Source organism: Ochotona princeps, chromosome 2, assembly GCF_030435755.1.
Source record: "Ochotona princeps isolate mOchPri1 chromosome 2, mOchPri1.hap1, whole genome shotgun sequence".
In the NCBI taxonomy this organism is placed as follows: Eukaryota; Metazoa; Chordata; class Mammalia; order Lagomorpha; family Ochotonidae; genus Ochotona; species Ochotona princeps.
Genome location: NC_080833.1, coordinates 12,466,473 through 12,488,164, shown reverse-complemented (window position 1 = coordinate 12,488,164; position 21,692 = coordinate 12,466,473). Strand labels below are relative to the sequence as shown.

At 53.9% G+C, this 21,692-nt stretch overlaps 1 protein-coding gene across 4 annotated transcripts in view; it reads left to right on the top strand.

Annotated features, from left to right (window-relative positions):
• Positions 1-21,692, top strand: part of CAPZB (capping actin protein of muscle Z-line subunit beta) — a 98,073-nt gene that overhangs the window by 1,281 nt on the left and 75,100 nt on the right. The gene's annotated exons all lie outside the window — the stretch shown is intronic.

Sequence of the window (21,692 nt, the reverse complement as noted above, 5' to 3'; positions counted from 1 at the left end):
TGGTGTTTGTTTTGGGAAGAGAGGCAGGTGCAGCCCTGGCGTTTGCAGGAGCCCGGCCTCCCCCCACTTGAGCCTACTACCTCTTATCCACTGGGGAAGTTTTTGTGAGGCAGACCGGTGCCTCGCTGGGGAGGACAGGACTTCAAGGAAGCTTTGGAGAACACCGGCTCAGCTGAGGCTGGCCACCTGCTGCATCAGGCCGTGAGTGGTCTGGCCCGGTCCAGTGCAGTCACACATGGTTGTCCGTGGACTTTGGGCCTCAGTGGGTTGTGAGGGTTCCGTTTCCTTGGTTAACTCCTGTGTTGCTGCTGAGCTAAGGCAGCTGTTGTTTCTTGGTGCCTTCCTGTGCATTGATGAGGCCTGTGGGCTGTGGCGTTCTGAATGTTCCTGGGGCCGTTAGCATTGGTCAGGGAGCCTCAGGGGTGGGAGTGGCCCCAGGCCTGGGCAGAGAACACCCTGACATTTGAAAAGGTAGTCACTGCCAGGGAGGATGGGTGGAGTGGCCAGGTGGGGCTGCCCAGGGCAGAGTGGCAGGCAAGGGAGGGGATAGTGTCTGCAGTAATGCAGGAGTGCCTGATGCCCAGGGCTGTGTACTGGGCTCTCACCTGCCTGGGCAGTGGCCCGCCTTCTGCTGCCCACTGCTGGGTGCTTGCCTGTCCTGGCTTCATCCGTCCCTGTGCTCGCCATCTGCCTTCATGGGTGACGACAGTGAGGCTGTTCAGATGTTGCTTCTCCCAGCTGAGCAACATCTGCCAGGCTCTCCGCCGTGCCCCGTCCCCTGCGCTTGTTTTTTAGCGACCTTGTGAGAACCAGTGACGGGGTTCTTAGGGCGTGTGGAAAGAGCGGTGTCTGCTGTCCCTTGGCAGTCTAGTCATGGAGTGGTGCTGTGCTGGGTGGCTGGAGTAGCATGGCCTGGACATGAGCTGTTTGAGGGCAGGAAATGTAAGGCAGAAGGACAGAGACAAGGAAGGAGAATGTGAGAGATATTTTCCAATTGCTGGTTTGCTCCCCAACTGGCCACACCAACCAGGACTGGTCCAGGCCAGACCAGGAGCCAGGAACTTACTCTGGGTCTCCCAGGTGGGTGGCAGGAGCACCAGCACTTGGGCCAACTTCTATTGCTTTCCCAGTACTCCAATACTAGTTGGAGCTGGGCCGGAAGCTGAGCTGCAAGACTTGACCCAACGCTGATATGGGATGCCAGCGTCGCAGGCAGAGGTGGAACTTGCTGCATTGAACACTGATGAGCCCTGAGGACAGAGACTGTTTGGCCATGACCCTGGGCCTACAGGAAATGGCTTAGGGTGTCGTGTTTTGGGATGTGTCTGTGTTCATGAATTTAACCACGGGGATTCTTGTCTATGCTTTCAGTAATGTACTCTTAGTGTCCCCTTGGTGTAGAAGTCATTTCTGACTACTTGATGATCAAGTTTACCTCTGTTGGCTCACCGATGAATTACTGTAGATAGTTAAGCCTGCACTGCCCATGAGAAAACTAAGATCTCTGTCGTGGTCTTTCAGTACGTTTTTTTCTTATGAAAATAGTCTCTTACTATTTTTTATTCTGAAGGAGTTACAGAAAGAAGAGAAATAGAAAGCTCTTCCATCTGTTGGTTCACCCACTGAATGGCCGCAGTGACTGGGCTGGTTTGAAGCCAGGAGCTTCTCTGGGTCTCCCACGTGGGTGCAGGGGCCCAAGAACCAGAGTCATCTGCTTCTTTGCCAGGCCACTGGCAGGGAGCTGGATGGGACGGGGAGCAGCGGGCTCCATTCCTACAGGCAGGGGAGATTCAGCGCCATTCACTTTCAAATGGGGGTTTTTAAACAGATTTACTCATTTGAAAGAATAGAGATGCAAATCATGCTTTTATTGGCTCATTCTCCAAATGGCTGCAGTGGAGACAGACACTCTAGGTCTCCCACAGGGGTGGCAGGGATCCAGGTACCCAGGCCTTCCCAGGAGCATCAGTAGGAGACTGGATAGGAAGTGGATCACATGGGACTCACACTGAACCTGCTGGTGGCACATTTAGCTACTTTTCAGTTATCTGTCAGGGGAAGGAGTGTGTGAGACTCTTGAGTACGTTTGCCTTTGGGGTGAATTGCACAGTTCTTGTTGAAACCACTCTGTCTTCCCAGTTGGGCATCGGCAGGTGGACTCTAGGCCACTGGGATTTACTTGTGTTTCCTCAGCGATGATATGGTTACCACTGAGAAGTGCTCTCACGTCTTCGAGCACCTCGCCTTCCACTGCCCTGGCGTGTGTCTGTCTGCCTTGGAATCGCGTCATTTAGAGTTCTGGGTCAGGAGCTGTGCGGGGACCTGGGGAGGCCTCAGGTGGGTGCTGCCTGACGGGAGCTGGAGCAGAAGCCCCTTGTGTTGGTGATGTAAGGGGAAGCAGTTAAGTTGACTGATGTGTGGGGCCTGGTCTTCTGACGTGGAAAGACACGTGATTCAATGCCGACACTGGAGCGTGCACAGATGTGGTCCTTTAAGCCCAGAGAGCCTCTTTGGGGCTCCTCTATAACCTACAGTTTACTGTGTAGTAGGCCCCACGTGTGCTGGCAGGGGCTGTGGCAGGTGACCATAGAGAAAGCTGGGACTTGTGCTGACCTTGGGGGGTGCCTGCTCCGTGGCCACCATGGCTGTGGCAGGGGGCTGCATGCCACCGGTTGCTCTCCCCGCCGAAGTGCTCTGCCATCTTGCTGGCAGCCTTGGGGCGCCGTGGAAGTTGGGCCCTTGGACTGTGATTCAGAAGCGGGGCTTAGGTCAGGGTACAATCTCTGACCCTCACGAGGAAACAGGAGCCCGAGAGGTGGAATGCCTGGAGTGATAGACCCTTGACTGGAGTGTGGGACACCCGCTCTGCTCCACACAGGGACTGAGCCACCAGGCCCTCAGCACAGGAGTTTTTCCTGTTTCCGTTTGCAGGAGGACCCACCAGGAAGGGTGGGGTGCAGAAGCTCGAAGGGTGCAGGCAGCTGGAGCAGTGCCACTGTCAGACCAAGCGTTTTTATACATCAGTGTTTCGGCGTAAGGACTTAATGCTTCTGGGCTTGTGGAGCACTAGCCTCATGTCAGGCATTCTGCTAGAAGCTTTAGCCTGCTAGATCTTCCTTGGAGCAACCCAGCTGGGAAGGCTCATTCTCCCATCCAAGTACTGACCAGGTCCGACCCTGCTTAGCTTCCGAGATCAGACGAGATCGGGTGCGTTCAGAGTGTATGGCTGTGGACGGGAAGGCTTGTTCTATGGAGGGAGGCAGTGGAGTGTGAGAATAGATCAGGGGTGCGGTTGTCTTCCATTGTGACAGAGCCTACTCTTGAGCTTGTTGGGATGAACAAGCCAAGATGTGCCAGGTGGTCCCCAGATGGTCTGGCACGTCACTGAGTGGATGGTTCTGTTACTAGCACAGTCTTAGAGGTGGGATGCCAAGGAGTGTGTGGTTCGTGTCTCCACAGCTGCTCCGCAGAGGAGTTGGGTTTTCTGACTCGACCTAGCTGCTGCCTGCCGGTGGCTGGCTTGACATCTGTTTGGCTTTGGGGTGTGCCTTGATAGCAGCACTTCCTTATATTCCCCCACAGAATTCATGCTCGCAGGGCCGAGGCCTTGTCCCGTTCGTGCTGATGAGACCCCTGTGGGGGAGTCCCTGCCTCTTCTAGGCCTGGGGGAGAAGTGGGGAGCTTGGCCCTGTCTGTCTGGTTCCTGCCAGCTGCTCTGCACCTGGACTGGCCACCTCGCCCGTGGCAATGCCTATAGCCACTGAACGAGTGAGAGTGAGAGATGGCTTGGCGGTGTGTGTCCTAGACTGCGGGCACTTCCTGTCTGCTGCTCAGCAGGTGACCTCAGGGAGTCTCCTGATCCTCCCTCCATGAGGGTGGCTTTTTATAGGGGCACCAGGAACGGTGAAGGGCCTGGCACACTGTAGATAACTGCACTGCTTTTTTGTTTTATTTTAAAGATTTATTTATTTGAAATGCAGAATTACAGAGAGAGAGAGACAGACAGAAAAGGATCTTCCATCTGCTGGTTCACTCCCCGGATGGCCACAGGGGCCAGAGCTGAGCTGGTCTGCAGCCAGGAGCCAGGAGCTAGGCCAGGAGCTTCCTCGGGGTCTCCCACGTGGACACAGGGGCCCAAGGCTTTGGGCCATCTTCTGCTTTCCCAGGCCACAAGCAGGGAGCTGGATCAAAACTGGGGCAGTTGGGGCACGAACTGGTGCCCCCATTGGATGCCAGTGATGAAGGCAGCAGCTTTACCATTCTGTCACAGCACCGGCCCCCAGCACCAGCCTGGCACTGTTTCTTTATTGCTGTATTCTCATCCCACAGAGGGAGGGACACAGATTGAAGCCATAGTCTCTGGCCATGTGTGTTGAGGAAAGCAGCATAGGAAGGAAGTAGCCTGGCCTGTGGGAAGGGCCCATGTGTTTGTATACGTGGCTCCTGTCCTCCTCCACCAGGAAGCTTTGCGGCACCCTCTAATCCATAGTCAGCTTGCAGCAATGCATAAAGCCCTGGAGACCCTGCACAGGGTGGAGTGGAGTGGGGACAAGGAGAGTTCGTCCCACCGAAGCCAAGGTGAGGCCTCGGTCAGCCTGTGATTTCGGGGCTACTGCAGGCTGCGGTGGGAGTCGCAGAGTACCTGGCTTCCCAGCCGGATGAGTTTGCACTTGGCCTGGACAGAATGGAGCCGATGACATTTCTGGCACACCAGGGCAGGGGTGGGGAGTTGAGGAGGCTGGCAGGGTGGTGATATTTTAGGAAGAGTCCACTGGCCGCAGCGTGTGAAGAGCTGGCAAGGTGAAAGGGGGCGGGGCAAGGGCCTTGGCCTCTGCCGCTGTGGGCTCTGGAGCAGGGGCAGGGGACCCGAGAGAGATCACGAGGCCGGGGCCGGGATTTGCCACCCTGAGCTCTGAGCTCGGGTTCTTGATTGGACGGCTTATCACCAACTCACAGCTGCTTCTGGCTGGTTCCAATCCTCGATAGTGGCGTCTGCGAGCCATGAAAGGGGGATTTCAGGCTGGTAGGCCAGTGCTGGGCCTGCCAGTCATCCCCTCCCTGCCAGTGACACTGATGCCAGCTTGACGTGCCCTGCCAGGGATCCTGGAAGTGTGCAAAAGCCTGGACTCCCTGTGTGCTGAGGGGTATCTCGGGTGGGAGCCCTGACAGGGTGACTGAGAGCGAAGGAGCGTGCTAATTTATCTGAGAGGCAGAGTCACATAGAGACAGACAGACAGAGGGAGGGAAAGAGAAGTCTTCCATCTGCTGGGTCACTCCCCAAATGAGAGCTGGATTGGAAGTGGAGCAGCAGGGACTTGAACCAGATCCCATATGGGGTGCCAGCACTGCAGATGGCAGCCTGACTTGCAGTGGCACAACGCTTGGCCCCCAGGAACTCATTTTTACTGACATTTTCTAATACTCCAAATGGCTTCTCTGAGGGGTTCTCCTGGCCCCGTCATCACTCAGATGGGGACATGAGACCTGCCCAGGCAGTCCTAACTCCAGGCTGCCCTGCCTTTCTACTGATAGTCCCGTCGGGTCATCTGCTGGTCAGGCAGAGACAGTTAGAATACGTCCAGTGTGACACTGAACGTCAGAGGCAGGTGGCAGCAGCGTGAGATGAATGGAGAGCCGGCTCTGCCAGCCCACAGCCTGGGCAAGGGGTGCCCGTAGAGCCACACACCATCCTCTTGCTGTGACCTTGCCGCTTGCTGAGGTCACTGGGAAGCCTGTGAGGGGGCAACCCTTCCTTGCAGCTTTCCTGGTCATCTTGTGTCTTCCAAAACCACAACCCTTGTGGTCTGCTGTGTGGCGGAAGTGGGCGTGAATTGTGGAAAGTAGACAGTGCCTGGTGTGTTGGCAGCACATGGAGATTCTGGCTGTCCGTTGTTTTCGTCCACAGGGATGGGGGGACAGCCTTCTGGCCTGCCTCCAAGAGGGGTGCTGATTCCTTCTGAGCCCGCTAGGAGGTCATGTCCGTTGCCTGGGGCTGGCCGTCTTAGCTGTCTGGGCTAGGTCAGCCCTGCACTGGTGCAGCAACAGTGCAGTTTTGGCCTCCCAGGCCGTCCTGCGTGGCAGGCAGTGGGTGCCACTGGCTCCGGTCTGGCCTCTCCACCGTCTGCTCACGCTGCTCTGTGATCGTGGCTTCCCGTCGTTCTGGAAAGAACCCTGTGGGGCTGGTATCTGCTCCATAGCCAGGGTGCTCATGAACAGCATGTGGGCTTCCCGTCTCCGGGGGCTTCAGGTGTTCACATCCATGCCGCGAGAGAGCCTCATCACGTACAGGCTGAGGACAGCTGCTTGCACATGGCACATTCTGCTATGCTGAGCAGCTTCCAGTGGCATTTCCTGGTAGTGCCAGGGCCTTTTGCCCTTCTCCATTGTAGCTCTGATTGACAGGGAGAGCTGAGGGCTGGCTCGCTGCTGGTCAGTGCTTCTCCTTTGAGGCTTTGGCTCTGTGGGCTGGAGCTGCTGTCACCTGTGCTGGCGTCCTACCATGCAGCTTTGTGCCCAGGTCCTGCGGGGGCAGTGAACAGGTAGCTTCTAGCAACCACACCCTCCTGGTGAAAAGTCTAGCCTTGGGGCACCATGACCACTGGGGGAGACCCTTGTACATTTTTCCCATTGCATTTCTGGATTTTTTTTTCTTTTAAATAAACGTTTTTCTTCTTTGCTGAGTGCAACTTACCAGATACCTCCAGGTTAGTGTGCAGGTCCCGGGGTGTTCCTGTCAGGAGGTTCCCAGCCCCAGCAGAGTGGCGGCCAGGCTTGGCTGTGGAGTTTGCCATGGTGAGAATGTCCGACATGAGCTGTGGTTATATGCTCTGTGTGCACCCTGCAGACTGCTCTTGTCTGCTGCAGGTGTAGGGTGGCGTGCACATTTGGCTCTCTGACTTGGTGCTGAGCAGGGTTCTTGGGGTGCAGGAGCTGGGAGTGCCTTGGGAAAACAGTCTCGGTTCCGTAGTGTCCCCTCCCTTCTGCCAGGGCCTCTGCTGTGTGCTTGCGGTCATGGTCACCATCTCTGATTCGGTCAACGCCAGCCCTAGAGCGCGTGTTTCCTCATTTTGCAGATAAAGAAACCAGAGCTCAGGAAGGTGTGGAAACTTGCGGAAGGTTCTCCTCCCCCTCCCCCAATTGATGTCTTTGTACCCCTCAACCCCTGCTGTCGGAGCTCTGTAGGTGCTTGTTTGTTAGTGGGGAAACTGAGGCCGGGAGGTCCCTCAGTACGTCCAGCCAGAGCGGCTGAGGGCGCCTTGGTTGAATTCAGGGTCAGACAGTTGGGGGTGTATGCTGTTGGAATGACAGCGGGCGGAACTTGAACAACAGTCTGTTTTTAGCAAGATCCCTGCTAAACCAGAAAGTGTTTGGATGAGCCTTAGCTTACCAAGTGTTGGGGGGAGCTGCTTGGCCCTCAGGACATGTGCAGCGATTTAAACATCCCTGGCTCCTCCCTTTGATGGGAGTACCAGCCCTGGAGGAAGCCCCACTCCAGCCCTGACACTGCATTGTAAGATGCAGGGGAAGAGGACATTGGCCTGCTTTTGTTTTTATGTTTATCTGCTTGAAAAAAATAAAACGCACACACACACACACCCACATGTACATACATGCATCTGTGCTTGTTTAATCCCCAGATGCCTGTGGCCAGAACCAGGAGCTGAGTACCCCATCCGGGGCCATCATGTGCTACTTCTTAGATTGCATTCGTAGGAAGCTGGATATGAAGTGGAGATGCCATGACTCACTGGCACTCGAGCAGAGTGAGGGTATCCCAGTCTGTGAGCTTAATTTTGTGGGCCACAGCTCTGCCCCAAGCTTGGTCTGTTTTAATGATTAGGTGACCTCCAGCTAGGTCGAGTTGGTTCCTCTCATTCTGCCTAATAAGTGTTTCTTATTTGGTTTTGTGTGCAGTGATACTGTGGCAGTGTCCTTGGTCTGCACCCTTGTCCTTAGTGTTGGGTGAGTGAGTGACAGTCCAGTAGGTTGAGCCTGATGAAATGAGTGGCAGGTAGCCTCTCATGGTTCAGCTTCGACTAAGTAGTAGAGCAGGGCAATCCTGTCCTTGGGCACTCCTGTTATGTTGCCCAGGTGCATTGATAGGAAGTTGGGTTGGAAGAAGTGGAGGTGGAACTCCATCCCATGTGATGTGGGATGCCAACATCCCAGGTGGTGGCTTAACGCACTGCACTATAGCATCTGCACCACCGTGTCACTCCTGGTGAACTTGTGATGTGGTCCTGCTGGGCCCCACACAGTGCTGGGTGCTGAGCGTGGCCTGAAGCCATAGGACGGCTGCCGCTCGAGGTCCTAGTCTTCCCAGGCAGTCTTGACGACCGAGTCCAGGATGGTGAGGACTTGGGCCGCAGCCTGGAAGCCTGCGTGTGGTGGCAAGCCACGCAGACCTGGGCAGTTCCCTTCACTCTGGCCTCCGTCTCCTGTCAGGAATGGATGAGAATAGTGATTTATGCTGGGTTTTATGAGTATTAAAGGAATTAAGACACATTAAGCCGGGCACACAGAAATAGTGTTAAGAACTCCCAGAATAGAACCACATCCTCAGTGACATGGACTCGGAGTGTGTGTTGGAGCCAGTGGTACTCCCCATGTGCACGTTGTGCATTAGGAAGAACTGGGGTTTAGTGTCCCAGCTGAGGTCCCAGTGGAGCTGTCACTGCACACCCTGGTTTGTACTTGGCCTTGCTGAGCTGTGCCTGCCTCTATGTGAGCAAGTTGTTTGGAATGGCGCTTTCGTCCCAGGTGACAGCACAGGTCATTTTTTTGGAAAGTGGCTAAATTTTCTTCTTTCTCTGGGTGTAAGTGGCCCACTCGGGTATCCCTGTCACAGTTGGTACCAGAGGTTTTAGGGGAGCCTCTGCAAGTGGATGTTTCTGGCCACCCCCTGTCCCCACTCAGGTGTGATGTTTATTTTCTGACCCAGTTTTTGGAAGGTGGCAAATGTTTGCACAGGTGTGCCTGGCTGCTATAATCCACATTAAATTGCCTCAGACCCATGGCTCGACTGCCTCAGGGCTCTTGTTTGCCGAGATGTTTCTTGTTAAGGCATGGAGAGAGTTGGGGTTAGGTGTCTGGGAAGCAAGCAAGACAAAGGAGAATGGGAAGGAAATAGTGTTTGCTGGAGGGCACCTGTTAGTGAAAGCCGCCCCCCCCATCCACCTCGGCTGCTCAGCTCCTCAAGGCTGGCCTTGGCCTGCTTCTCCCTGAGCCTCCTGCCTCCCTGCTCTCCGGGACCCGGAGGGGACTAGGAGGATTCCATGTGGGCTGCTGATTGTGGAAATTCCATCGTCTGCCATGTGAGGTGATGGACTGAGAATCCCATCCGAATGCTGTCCATCTAAAACGCAAACAAGATAAAAAATGGAAAAAAAAAAAGGAGGGCCCATTGTTGTGGTGTAACAGGTTAAGCTGCTGCTTGCAACACTGGCATTCCACATGGATGCCAATTTATGCCCCAATTCATCCGCTTCCCGTCCAGCTCCCTCCTAATGTTCCTGGGAAAGCAGTGGAAGATGGTCCAAGTATTTAGGCCCCTGTACCCATGTGGGTGACCTGGAAGAAGCTCCTGGCTCCTATCTGTGTTGTTAGGGGAGTGAACCATCTCCCTCTATAACTCTGCCTTTCAGATAGATAGATACGTACGTACATGCAAGTGCAGATTATACTGGGCCTGGCAAGGAGAGTCCCTGGTCTCCAAGTTCAGAACATTCGGTTCTGGGCCACCCCTTAAAACCCAGGGCCTGCCTGCCTTTTGGTCCATAGTAATGAGTGGGGAACAGTTCCTGAGACAGACGAGGACCGGTTGCCATGGCCAAGGTAGGACCCTTGTCCTACCCGCCATGTGCCTAACTGGCTGGAGATGGACAGTCTCTCCGGAGAGTCCTGGTGAGCTCAGGGCACAACAAGGCTCGGGGCATCTCCCTGCACAGTCCTCGTGAAGCCCTGAGTTCCATGACGTGCCAACATCCCCAAGGAAAGGGAAGAATGCGGCCAAGCTCAGGCGACTGCTGCATGCTGGATCGGGCATCTGGCTGTTGGCGGCAGCGTCAGGGCCTGGGCTGTGCACGGACACTATGCTGCTGCCTTTCCAGAATGGGCCCAAGCAGGGGGCCGGCCACATGGAACTAGGGTTTTGAAGTCGAAACTGCGGCTTTAGGAACTATGTAAATTACTGGTAAGTGACGCAGCCAGGACTTGAACCCAGCTCCGGTGCCTTTAACGTCTGTGCCTGTAACCTGGTCTGCATCCTGGAGTCTCACAGCCCAGTGGGGAGCTTGAAGCTCATCTGAGGACTCTGGTAGCTGCAAGAGCAGTAGGGCTTGGGGTCCACGGTGTGGTTCCTGGTTTCCACACTGGGAAGTCTTTCCTGCCATTGGAAGACTCATCTTGGCAGGCCCATGTTTCAGCACAGCAGGTTAAAACCTCTACCTGTGACGCCAGCATCCCATTTATTGGCTGATCTGGACTCTGGCTGCTCTGCTTCAGTCCAGCTGCCTGTGATGCTCCTGGGAAAGCAGCCAAGATGGCACAGATGCTGGGGCTCCTGTGTCTGACTTGGGAGACCTGGAAGAAGCTCCTGGCTTCAGCCTGGCCCGACCTTGGCTCTTGCAGTCATTTGGGAGTTAACCAGTAGATGGAAGATCTCTGTCTCTCCCTCTGCCTCTTTTTATCAATCTCTCCCAATCCCTGTCCCATGTAACTGCCTTTCAAATAACAGTAACTTTTTCTTTTTTTCCTTTTTAAAGATTTATTATCATTGGAAAGGTAGATTTTATAGAAAGGAAATGCACAGACATCAGCTGGTTCACTCCCTAAGTGACCACAATAGCCAGAGCTGAGCTGATCCAGAGCCAGGAGCCAGCAGTTTCCTCTGGATCTCCCACATGGGCGCAGGGTCCCAAAGCTTAGGCCTGTCCCCTGCTGCTCTCACAGGCCACAAGCAGGGAGTTGGATGGGAAGTGAAGCAGCTGGGATGTGAACCGGTATCCATATGGAATCTTGGCAACTTGTAAGGTGAGGATTTAACCACTAGGCCATCACGCTGATGCAGTAAATCTTTAACAAATAGGAAAAGGAGGGGCCCGCACAGTGACATTGTCCCGCAGTAGGCTAAGCTTCCTCTTGTCCATTTAACCAACATCTCTTAAAGACACTGTTCATGTCCTGTCTGCTCCACTTTTGGTTCAGCTCCCTGCTAGGGAAGCAAGTGAGAGTTACAGAGGAGACGGGGGCTGCATCCAGACCCTCCCCCTGCTCCCCGTGTGCACGCAGCTCCTGCACTGTTGTGTTCAGTGGGAGACACCAAGTGCAGGAGCCAGGTCCTGGAGAAAGTGTGTGTTGGGCAGCAGGTGGTGACACCGCGATGTGGCACATGGGGTGACCGGCAGAGCCTTTTCTAGCCCTGCTCCCCTCACCTGGCCCTAACAGGTTCTCTACCAGCTCCTCTGCCCAGCTGCTGCCCCTCCCTGCCCAACAGGCTTGGCTCTCAGCGGCTGCCTCCTCTCTGAGGTTAACCACCTTGATTTTTGCTGTGTCCATTTCTTTGCTAGAACTTACTAATTTTTCTCTAAGCTGGCTCACTTTTTCTTTTTCTTTTTTTTTTTAAGATTTATTTATTTTTATTGGAAAGGAAGGTCAGATTTATAGAGAGAAGGAGAGACAGAGAGAAAGATCTTCCATCTACTGGTTCACTCCCCAATTGGCTGCAATGGCCAAAGCTGAGCTGATCCAAAGCCAGGAGCTTGGAGCCTCTTCCAAGTCTCCCATGAGGGTGCAGGGTCCCAAGTTTTTGGGCCATCCTCTCCTGCTTTCCCAGGCCACAAGCAGAGAGGTGGATGGGAAGTTGGAGCAGCTAGAACACAAAATGGTGCCTGTTTGGGATCTCAGCACATGCAAGGTGAGGATTTAGCCACTAGGCCATTGTGCCAGGCCTACAGCCTCATTTTTTTTTTGAAGATTTATTTATTTTTATTACAAAGTCAAATGTACAGAGAGGAGAGACAGAGAGAAAGATCTTCCATCCGATGATTCACTCCCCAAGTGACCGCAACAGGCCGGTGCTATGCTGATCCGAAGCCAGGAACCTGGGACCTCTTCCGGGTCTCCCACACGGGTGCAGGGTCCCAAGGCTTTGGGCCATCTTCGACTGCTTTCCCAGACCACAAGCGGGGAGCTGGATGGGAAGTGGAGCTGCCGGGAATTAGAACCGGCGCCCATTTGGGATCCCGGGGCTTTCAAGGCAAGGACTTTAGCCATTAGGCCACGCCACCGGGCCCAGCCTCATTTTCTTTTAACATAAATTATTCAGAGAGAAAATCTTGATGTCAAATAAATGGAGAGCCAGTTATCAGTTGTGATACGTAGGAAGTAGAAGTGGAAATAGGCATACATACTTGCAGGCATAACAGGCGCTCAGCTTCAGGCCCTGGCTGGGTCCTGCCTCTGGCCCCCTCGTCCTGACTGTCATTCTGCCTGTGTCCCTGAATGAGGACACGCTGACAGACCTGTAGGGTTGTGTATGTGGGACTGTGGTCACCTCTGCTTCTGATTCAGCTTCCTGCTCTAGTGCGCCCTGGGAGGCAGGCAGGCCTGGCCCAGCCCCAGCACCAGTTGTCGTAGGCGTTGAGGAGTGAACCGGCAGATGGAAGATCTTTTCTCTAGCTTTCAAGCAAATAAAAATAAGTGGACAGTTTAAAAAGACATGAAATGTAAGATAATCCCAGTGGGGTCTGTGTGCAGGCGCAGCTATGTGCTTAGGGAACATGGCACTTACAGACTTCTGGGCAGGGACCCAACGGGGCTGCTGTTTCCTGGAGCAAAGATGGGGGACCAGGGATGTACACAGACAGACACAGCAGGCAGAACCTGGTGTGTGTGGAGACCCTGGCCTGGGGTCAGCGAGGGAACCAGTTGTCATGTGAGCTCCAGCCAGCCCTGAAGGGTGAGGCTGGAGCTCTTGTGGCGTGGGGTGGGGCTGCGTCCTTCAGGGTCTCTATGTCCTGTGTGGCTCTCATCTGATTCAGTGCCCCCTATGCCCGCTCCGTTCAGCAGCTGGCTCGTTTCTTGCAGTTTGAGCTTAAGTTTATCGTTTCTGTTTCTTAATAGAAAATGTTCATTATGAAAAAGAAATATTCTTACTCTGCCAGCAGAGTGAGCTGTATTGTTCCACTGTCTTAGTCTCTGCAAGGGTTTTTTTTTCATGTGCATTGTGCTATTTTATTTCTATATTTATTTATGTGAGAGGCAGAGACAGCACCCATTAGCTAGTTCACTTTCCAAGTGCCCACAGTGGCCAGGGCTGGACCAGGGTCAGAGACGGAAGCCAGGAATGCAGTTCAGTTGTCCTCTGTGGATGAAATCAGGAACACAGTACCTGAGCCATTGCAGCTGCCTGTCGGTGTCTGCCCTGCAGGAGGCTGGAGCTGAGGACCAGTGTTGGGCAGAGTCCATGTACCCAGGGGGACAGAGATTTATCAGCCACTGGGCTAATAACCTGTGTTTTTTCATATTTAGAATTTTTTTCCACTTAGTGTTAAAATAATAAAGTAGTGTTGTAAACCTTTTGTGAATATTTTAGATGACTTTAGTGTTTGAGCTGGTTAATCTGTAGGGTCTATGAAGAGTTTGTGGAGGAGCAGGTTTTTTGCTGCAGCTGGTAAGTTTGACTTCACTTCCTGCTGCTGTGCAGCCGCAGGTGAGGGTCAGGTGCGTGGGTGCCTGCCAGGTGAGGGTCAGGTGCGTGGGTGCCTGCCAGGTGAGGGTCAGGTGCGTGCGTGCCTGCCAGGCACCTGGCGGACCTGCACAGGATGCTGAGCTCCTAGGCTGGCCTGGCCCAGCCCTGGCTGTTGTGGGTATCAAGGGAACGAACCAGCATATGGAAGATTTTTGTCTGTCTCGGTCTTCCTGCCATTTTCCTTGAACTTTTTGGAAAATATGTATTATCAAAAAGCCTTTGGGCTTCACATTTTTTTGTGCCATAGCAAATTCATCATTTGTTAACAGCATGTTTGAAAGAGCATCTGGTTTGAGGCACTTAAGAACAGTCAGATGGTGGTTGGCAAAGAGACTTCGTCGGCCACATGGATCATGCGTAAGTTAAGAACAGACGTCAGATTTATGTTGAAGCTTGGTTGGAAGAATGGTGAAATCACTGATCCAGCCTTATGAAAAAGTTATAGGGACAGTGCCTGAAAGGAGTCAGTTTACAAATGAGTGATTCACCTTAGGACAGGGTGAAACGATGGGATTGTACCAGTCTACAAAGAAAAATTTCATCTTGTTCGTGGCCTCTCTGAAGATGAAAAGCAGAAGCAGCAGCTGACACCATGGTCTCCCCGACTGGTTCAGCTCACACAGTTGGTTGCAAGCGGAAATTTCTTTCTTTTTTTTTAAAGCAGAAATTTCAAGGGGAGCAGATGTGCTGCCTGCTACACACACAGACCTTTGGGTTCAAATCCACGGCAGGCAAGAACAGGGCTTTGGACGCAAGTTTCAAAGAAGTGGAGTCATGACCCTGCAGTCAGAGGTTGTAGTGGGTTTGCCAGTGCAATCCTGAGGACCAAGGGCAGTCAAGGCGGTGGCTCCCAGGCGGTGGAAGGCAGCGGTCCAGTTGGAACACAGGCAGACGGGCCAACAGCAGGGGTCATGCAGCAGGTTTTTGGGGGTGCTGGTTTCGCCTGACTCGTGGAGGGCCAAAATATAATGACGTCTGCTTATTGTGAGAGCATTGAGAAAGCCCGTGCTTAAGGGAAAAATAAGTGCTTTTTAGAAAAGCCACATAGGACAGTGTTCGTGTTCACTCCTCCCTTCCAACTGGGGCACTTTTGATGGGCAGTCATGGGCACCCACTCTGCCGACCTGTTTTCTGCGATTCCCTGGGGCATCTGTGTGCCCTCTGCTGGTATGTCGACACCCCTGGACTCACCCGGTGTGCCTACCTAGATTCTCCGGGGGTGCACTGAGTCCTTACCAGAGTGTCTTTGCCTTAATGGCGTGTCTATTGAGAAGTGAACTTTATGTTTTTGTCTTTTCTGTTTCCTTGGGCTGTTTGAAATTCTCTGTACTGTTGGCCCTTTATATACACAGGTTCCACCAACTGAGGAGTGAACAAGTTCAGGGGAACAGGTTCATATCTCTGCTGAACATGGGCAGGTTTCCACCCAGACAGCGCAGCCTGACCACCGTGTACATAAAGAGTATTTTCACTGACAGGCTATTGCAGACAGCCTGGGGATGGTTTGCAGGTTGCGGGAGGATGTGTGGGAATGCTGCATTTCGTACGGAATGGGATTGAGTAGCTGCAGGTTTTGCTTTCGGTTTCTGGGCCTGTGAGGAAGCGCCGCTGTGGTGTGCCTCGGCGTCCCCTGCTTCTGGTCGTGTACATGGGTGGTTCTGCTGTTCATCGCGCGCACTGCCAGGAGGGCTGTTGTACAGAAGTTTGGCTTTGACTCCTGCCCTTTCTTATTTTCTCTATTTTGTAAAGATTTATTTATTGCAAAGTCAGATTTATAGAGAGGAGGAAAGAGGAAGATCTTCCATCTGCTGATTCACTCCCCATGCTCAGCAGTGGCTTGAGCTGAGCCAATCCAAAGCCAGGAGTCAGGATCTGCTTCTGGGTCTCCCACATGGGTGCAGGGTCCCAAGGCTTTGGGCCGTTCTTGATTGCGTTCCCAGGCCACAGGCCGGGAGCTGGATAGGAAGCGGGGCTGCTGGGATTAGAACCGTCATCCATATGGGATCCTTGTGCGTTCAAGACAAGGACTGTAGTTACTAGGCCTACTGCTCCTGCTCTTTTTGCTTGTTGCATAGCATGGCTTTGCTCGGGTGGATGATGTTGGGAAGGTGCAAGCTATCCTCTCCTGCTCATGGTACGGGCGGTCAATGGTTGCTGCTGCTGGTGGTCGTGTTCGGTGAAGTTCCTGGGAGCCCTTTGTTTTTGCAAATGCCACCCACTGCTGCTGGAGGCCATGCAGGTCTCAGCCTTGTGAGCCCCTGGCCATGTGTCTTTGTCCTCATCTGCATTTCTGCTGAAGGCCACCTTGGCCGTGGTGTGCTTTGGATGGGCCAGCATGGTAGCTCAGAACCGGAGCCCCTTCACACCCCCACCCCACCCCACCCCCGGCTCCTGCAGCCTGTCTGTGCTCCAGAGCCACAGGAGTGCCTTGAAACCACCATCAGACAGAGAATGCCAGGCCCACAGCACCACGCAGGCTTGGGAAGGGCCATGACTCATGGGCCCCCGCGGTCCCTGGTCCCCTCTGCTGTGAGCCCGTTGGAGGGGAGGCTGTAGTGTTTGCTGCTGTGTGTCTGTGGGGACCATGAGGATGTTGTGAGCATCTAGAGTTAAGAATATGTTTGATATCAAGAAGGTAAAATTGCAAATACAGAGTCTCCACGGAGCATGAATATGGGAAGAGCTCCTGTCCCTGCCTCCCAAGGCTGGGGTGGCTGGCATAAGCCCTTCAGAAGTGCTTGGCAGTTTTCCTACTTACCAAATGAGTGGCTTTTTCTCAGGAGATGTTTTGAGTCAGTTGTGTGCACCTGCCTCCTGGTGTGGTCCTCCTCGGGTGTCCCTGGAGATTGTAGAGGATTCTTGGGCCCTGTGGGACCGGGGCAGTGTCTGATGCTGGTGCAGGAGCTGGAGGAGGTGTTCCACCACCCTCCAGGGGGACCACTTGCTCTGGGAGCTTCAGGGAAGTGGGCAGCAAAAGGGGAGGGAGGGTCTCACTGTGACCTGAGTCACCAAGGCCAGGGTGTGGATTCAGCGTTGATGACTGTTCCAGGTGTGGCAGTAGAGGTTGGCCACCTCACCAGCAGTCTGGGCAAAGTTAAAGGGCTCCCAGGCCTGGCGGTGCCTGCCCCCTGCCTGGGCTCAGGCTCCAGGAGCTTGGGGAGGTCAAGAGCAGGGTGCTTGCACCCTAGTGCCGAGAGGGGCTCCACCTGCTGTGGTTCCTCTCTTTCCATTCCCCATCTGGTCTTTCAGTGCCACCAGAGTGAGCCTGGCACAGTGTGGGGCATGTTTTCCCACTTGGCTGTCTGCCAGCCCAGTGTGTGCTGGATTTGTAGGCTATGTTTATGATTATTTAGCGCTTTTTTTTGAAATTAGCGTCAGCCTAACTCCGAAGTCTCCTTTGTTCTAGGCAGAAGCATACAGAGTCACTTTGTTGCCTTTTCTTCTATGCACATTAAAGCTAGGTGGTCACTGAGCCCTGTCTGTGCCCCTCTGAAACCTCCTCCCTCGGCTCCTGTGGTCTGTCTCCCCAGCACTCCTGGGAGAGCTCCTGGGGGGTGGAGCACAGTCCTGGAGCACCAGTCTTCCGGGTCCTGATGCCCTCCCTGCATGGTGTTGAGAGCTCCTCTCCTGGCTCCGCACCTCATTTTCTTCTGCTTTAGGTCTGCATGAGTGTTGGGGTCCCTCCAGGCTCAAGAACTGGCATCAGAGCCCCCTCAGTGTCCCTGGGGGTTGTTAAGGGTCTGATCTGGACAAGGGCTGCATTTGCTCACCTAGTCAGAGACTTAAAATTGTCACTGCTCAGCTGCGTTTGTCTTCACATGTGCTGCTTTGCTGCCCTGCCTGCTGACCAGCCAACAAAGCAGAGTGAGGGCTCAGGAGCCCCTGGAGTCGTGGCTGCTCCGCTTCTGCTCTGCCGCCTGCTAATGGCCTGGGAGAAGCAGCAGGGACGGCTGAGTCTGTGGGCCTCTGCCACTGAAGTGAGAGACGGTGATGAGGCTCCTGGCTTCAGCCTGGCCCAGCTCTGGCTGCTGTGGCCATTTGGGGAGTGAACTGATACACTGAAGCTTACTTTCTTTTTGTTCTGTGGCTGTGCCTCTCATATAATAAAGTGGATATTTTTAAAGAGATTCATCATAAGGCACAGCTTCGTGGATTTTGTGGTTATCCTTTTAAAAGTAGTAATGAGTGCAGTGTTCCTTGTGCCTCCTGCACCTACTCCCCTCCATCCAGCCCTGTGCGGAGTAGCCGCCCGTCTGCTTTGTTAGAGGGTTGCCTTTTCTGTAATTTCATAGAAATGGGACTATTTGTGTACTCTGCTGCTTTTGCGTGGCCCAGATGTTGAGATTCTGTGATGTGGTGGGACATAATGTTGTGCTGTGGTGTCCCTTGGCATGGGTTTACCCCAGTGTCTCCACTCACCAGTTGATGAACATTTGGTTACTTCAAGGTATTGGATGTTACTAATAATTCTGAGACAGATCTTCAGGGGGTAATGTGACTTTTTTTTTTTTTTAAGATTTATTCATTTTATTACAGCCAGATATACACAGAGGAGGAGAGACAGAGAGGAAGATCTTCCGTCTGATGATTCACTCCCCAAGTGAGCCGCAATGGGCCGGTGCGCGCCGATCCGAAGCCGGGAACCTGGAACCTCTTCCGGGTCTCCCACGCGGGTGCAGGGTCCCAATGCATTGGGCCGTCCTCAACTGCTTTCCCAGGCCACAAGCAGGGAGCTGGATGGGAAGTGGAGCTGCCAGGATTAGAACCGGCGCCCATATGGGATCCTGGTGCTTTCAAGGCGAGGACTTTAGCCGCTGGGCCACGCTGCCGGGCCCCAATGTGACTTTTCCATTTCATTTTTTATGATTAGCAGATACAGATACAGTCCCGTGCCTCACAGCACAACAGGAACGTGTTCTTAGAGGTGTCTCACTGGTCTCCTTGTGCCAGGCTCTGTGCTGGGCTACCCCCTTTGTCCTGGGGGTGGGTGGGGTGTCCTGCGCATGCTTCTGCACCCAGGGCTCTCTGATGGGCCTCACTCCAGGGTGGGCAGACCCACATTGCATCTTGGTCTTGGTCAGCTAACGGCCCAGGAGCTAAGGGAGCCCAGTGGCCTGCTGAGTCCTGGACGAGATGCTAGCTTGCTGGGGCCTCAGGTCAGTGCTGGAGGTGGGCCTGGTACCTGTGGTCTTCTGATGGTAAGGCTTGCTTCCGTCTCTGTGTCATGTTGCATTTAGCTGGACCCTTTGTTGTCCCTGCCACTAATGGAGACAAGTATGAGCTGTGCTGGGCTTAGATAGGTCACTAGGGTGTGTGGCAACAGAGTCCCATTGTCAAGGAAATTAGTTTGTTTGCTGACATTAAGAACTCACATCCTGTAGCAAAACCACAGATGCTTTGTAGCTGCACTAGCCCAGGCTTTTGGGGTATTTTTTTTGTTTGAGAAATTACTCCCATGTACTGGTTCCCCACGTGTCCACAGTGACCAGGGCTGAGCCAGGTCAGAGTCAGAAGCTGGGACCGCCACGTCTGCCCCGTGGGTGGCAGGGCCCGCTGCTTTAGCCGTCACCTGCTGTTGCCCAACAGGTGTTTAGTAGCAGGAGCTCTGAAGGAGCGGATCAGCACTTGAACCCAGGTGCTTCAACAGTCGACCTAGCTGAGGTGTCCACTGCTGGCCCAGCCCTTGTGCAGTGACCTATGCCGCGGTGTTTGGCTGCTGGTGAGAGAGGAGCAGCTATGTTGGGTGTGGGACCAGAAGAGGTTCCTGAAGTCACCACTGCTGTAACCCCTGCCCAGACCCGTGGCTCCTAGACTCCAGCAGCTGCCCATGTCTTTACTGATTCAGACTCTTCGAGGAGCTTGGACTTGACAAGAATGTACAGATTTGCATAGAAAGGAAGGCTGAGGTCTTTTTCTGCTCGTGGTACTGTAAACGAACAGAGTGTAGGACACCACGCCCGGAAACTGCACTTTGGTGGTGTGTGCTCTGCTCTGCACCTGCAGGGCCCTCCGCACTTGTACACGATGGAACTGTGCTGAGTGTCCCTGAATGGCCACCTGCGGCTGTGAGCACTGGAAACCGGGGTGGCTGCCGTGATTGAGAACTGAATGCTTAGTCTAATTTTAAGTGCATAGAGGCTGCTGTATTAATGGAGCACGGCTCCAGGCAGAAGTTATCTCCCAGTGAGTCTAGGTGGGGGTCACCTGTTGGCTGGGCTGTTGAGTGGCTGTGTCACCACAGATGTGCCATCCTTCCTGGGTGCCTGCTGGCTGTAAGTTCAGGGGTCATGTGTCACACTGACCCTCCCCAACCCTCAGCTTCCCCATCTGCAATGAGGGTGTCGTACCAGAAAGTTTTTTAAAAAAATATTTTTAGGGCCCGGTGCAGTGGCCTAGCAGCTAAAGTCCTTGCTTTGTATGCACCGGGATCCCAGATGGGTGCCGATTCTAATCCTGGTGGCCCCGCTTCCCATCCAGCCCCCTGCTTGTGGCCTGGGAAAGCAGTCGAGGACAGTCCACAGCCTTGCGACACTGCACCTGCATGGGCGAACTGGAGGAGGTTTCAGGCTCCTGGCTTTGGATCGGCACAACTTCGGCTGTTGCGGTCACTTGGGGAGTGAATCATCAGATGGAAGATCTTCCTCTCTCTGTCTCCTCCTCTCTGTATATCTGACTTTGCAATAAAAATAATAAATAGATACAAAAATATATATGTTTTTAATTTATTTCAAAGGCACAGTTACAGAGAGAGAATTTCTCGTGGGTGCAGGGGCTCATCCTCCTCTGCTTTCCCAGGCGTATGAACAGGGAGCTGGATCAAAAGTGGTGCATCCAGGACACAACCCAGCACCCATATAGGATGCAGCAGTCACAGGTGCGCAGGTTAGGAGGCCTGCAGGTTAAGGGTGTAGGAGGGCCCTGAGCAGGTGGCATGGGTACACGCCAGCTCATCTGGCCAGCCTTCACTTGTAGCCCCGTCTCAGGCCTGTTCCATCTGCAGAGCCAGTCTGAGAGACAGGCTCCAAATGGAAGAACTCTGGATGGCCATGCCCACACAGGCTAGGTGGACCTTAGCAACTGCCCAGAGCTCCCTGGAACTGTTGTGGGTTGGGGGACCCAGGAGGAGCAGGGCTTGGTCCCCCAGTATTCTTTTGTTCTCCTGCCAGTTCACCTCAAGACAACAGAGATCCAGGGTATGGCTTGTTGGGATGGAGTCCGAAGGTTGGTTCTGCCACCTGCTTCCTGGCTGGGTGGCGTTGTGCAGGCCACTGTACTCTGAGTCACAACAGTGGACTGGAGAAAGCCCCACCTTCTTGCCCCTTACCTAGCCCCTCCTTGTGCACAGGTGACTAGGGTGATTCCTGAAGGTCTAGGTGATGCACCATGTGCACATAGCCCCATAGCACAGCGCTGTGGACAGGTGGTTAGAGTGTGCCGCCTTTCTAAAGGGGCATTGTAGTACTCAGCTGATGGAGGAGCTGGCCCGGGTGCGGATCCCAGCATGCTGCTGGTGCTGCTGGCCTCAGGCTGGGCCAGCAAGTGGTATTTGTTTCCTTATTTTGAATGAGGAAATTCTTCCCCTCCCCACCCCCACCCCCGCCCCGGGAAGTATAATGGGAATCTGGGAGGCCAAGTAAGGAGTGGTAGGGAGCTGAAAAACAGTCAAACAAAGCGGGTCTTCCATTCTCTCCTCAGAAGTATTCAGAGCCTGGCACAGTAGCCTAGTGGTTGCAGTCGTCCTCTTGTGTGCGCCGGGATCCCATAAGGGTGCCTGGTCATTTCCCGGATGCCTCACTTCCATCCAGTTCCTTGCTTTTGCCTGGGAAAGCAAAGTCTCAGGGCCCTGCACCTGCATGGGAGATCTGGAAGAAGTTCTGGCTCCTGGTTTCAGATTGGCTCAGCTCAGGCCATTGCAGCCACTTGGGGAGTGAACCAGCAGATG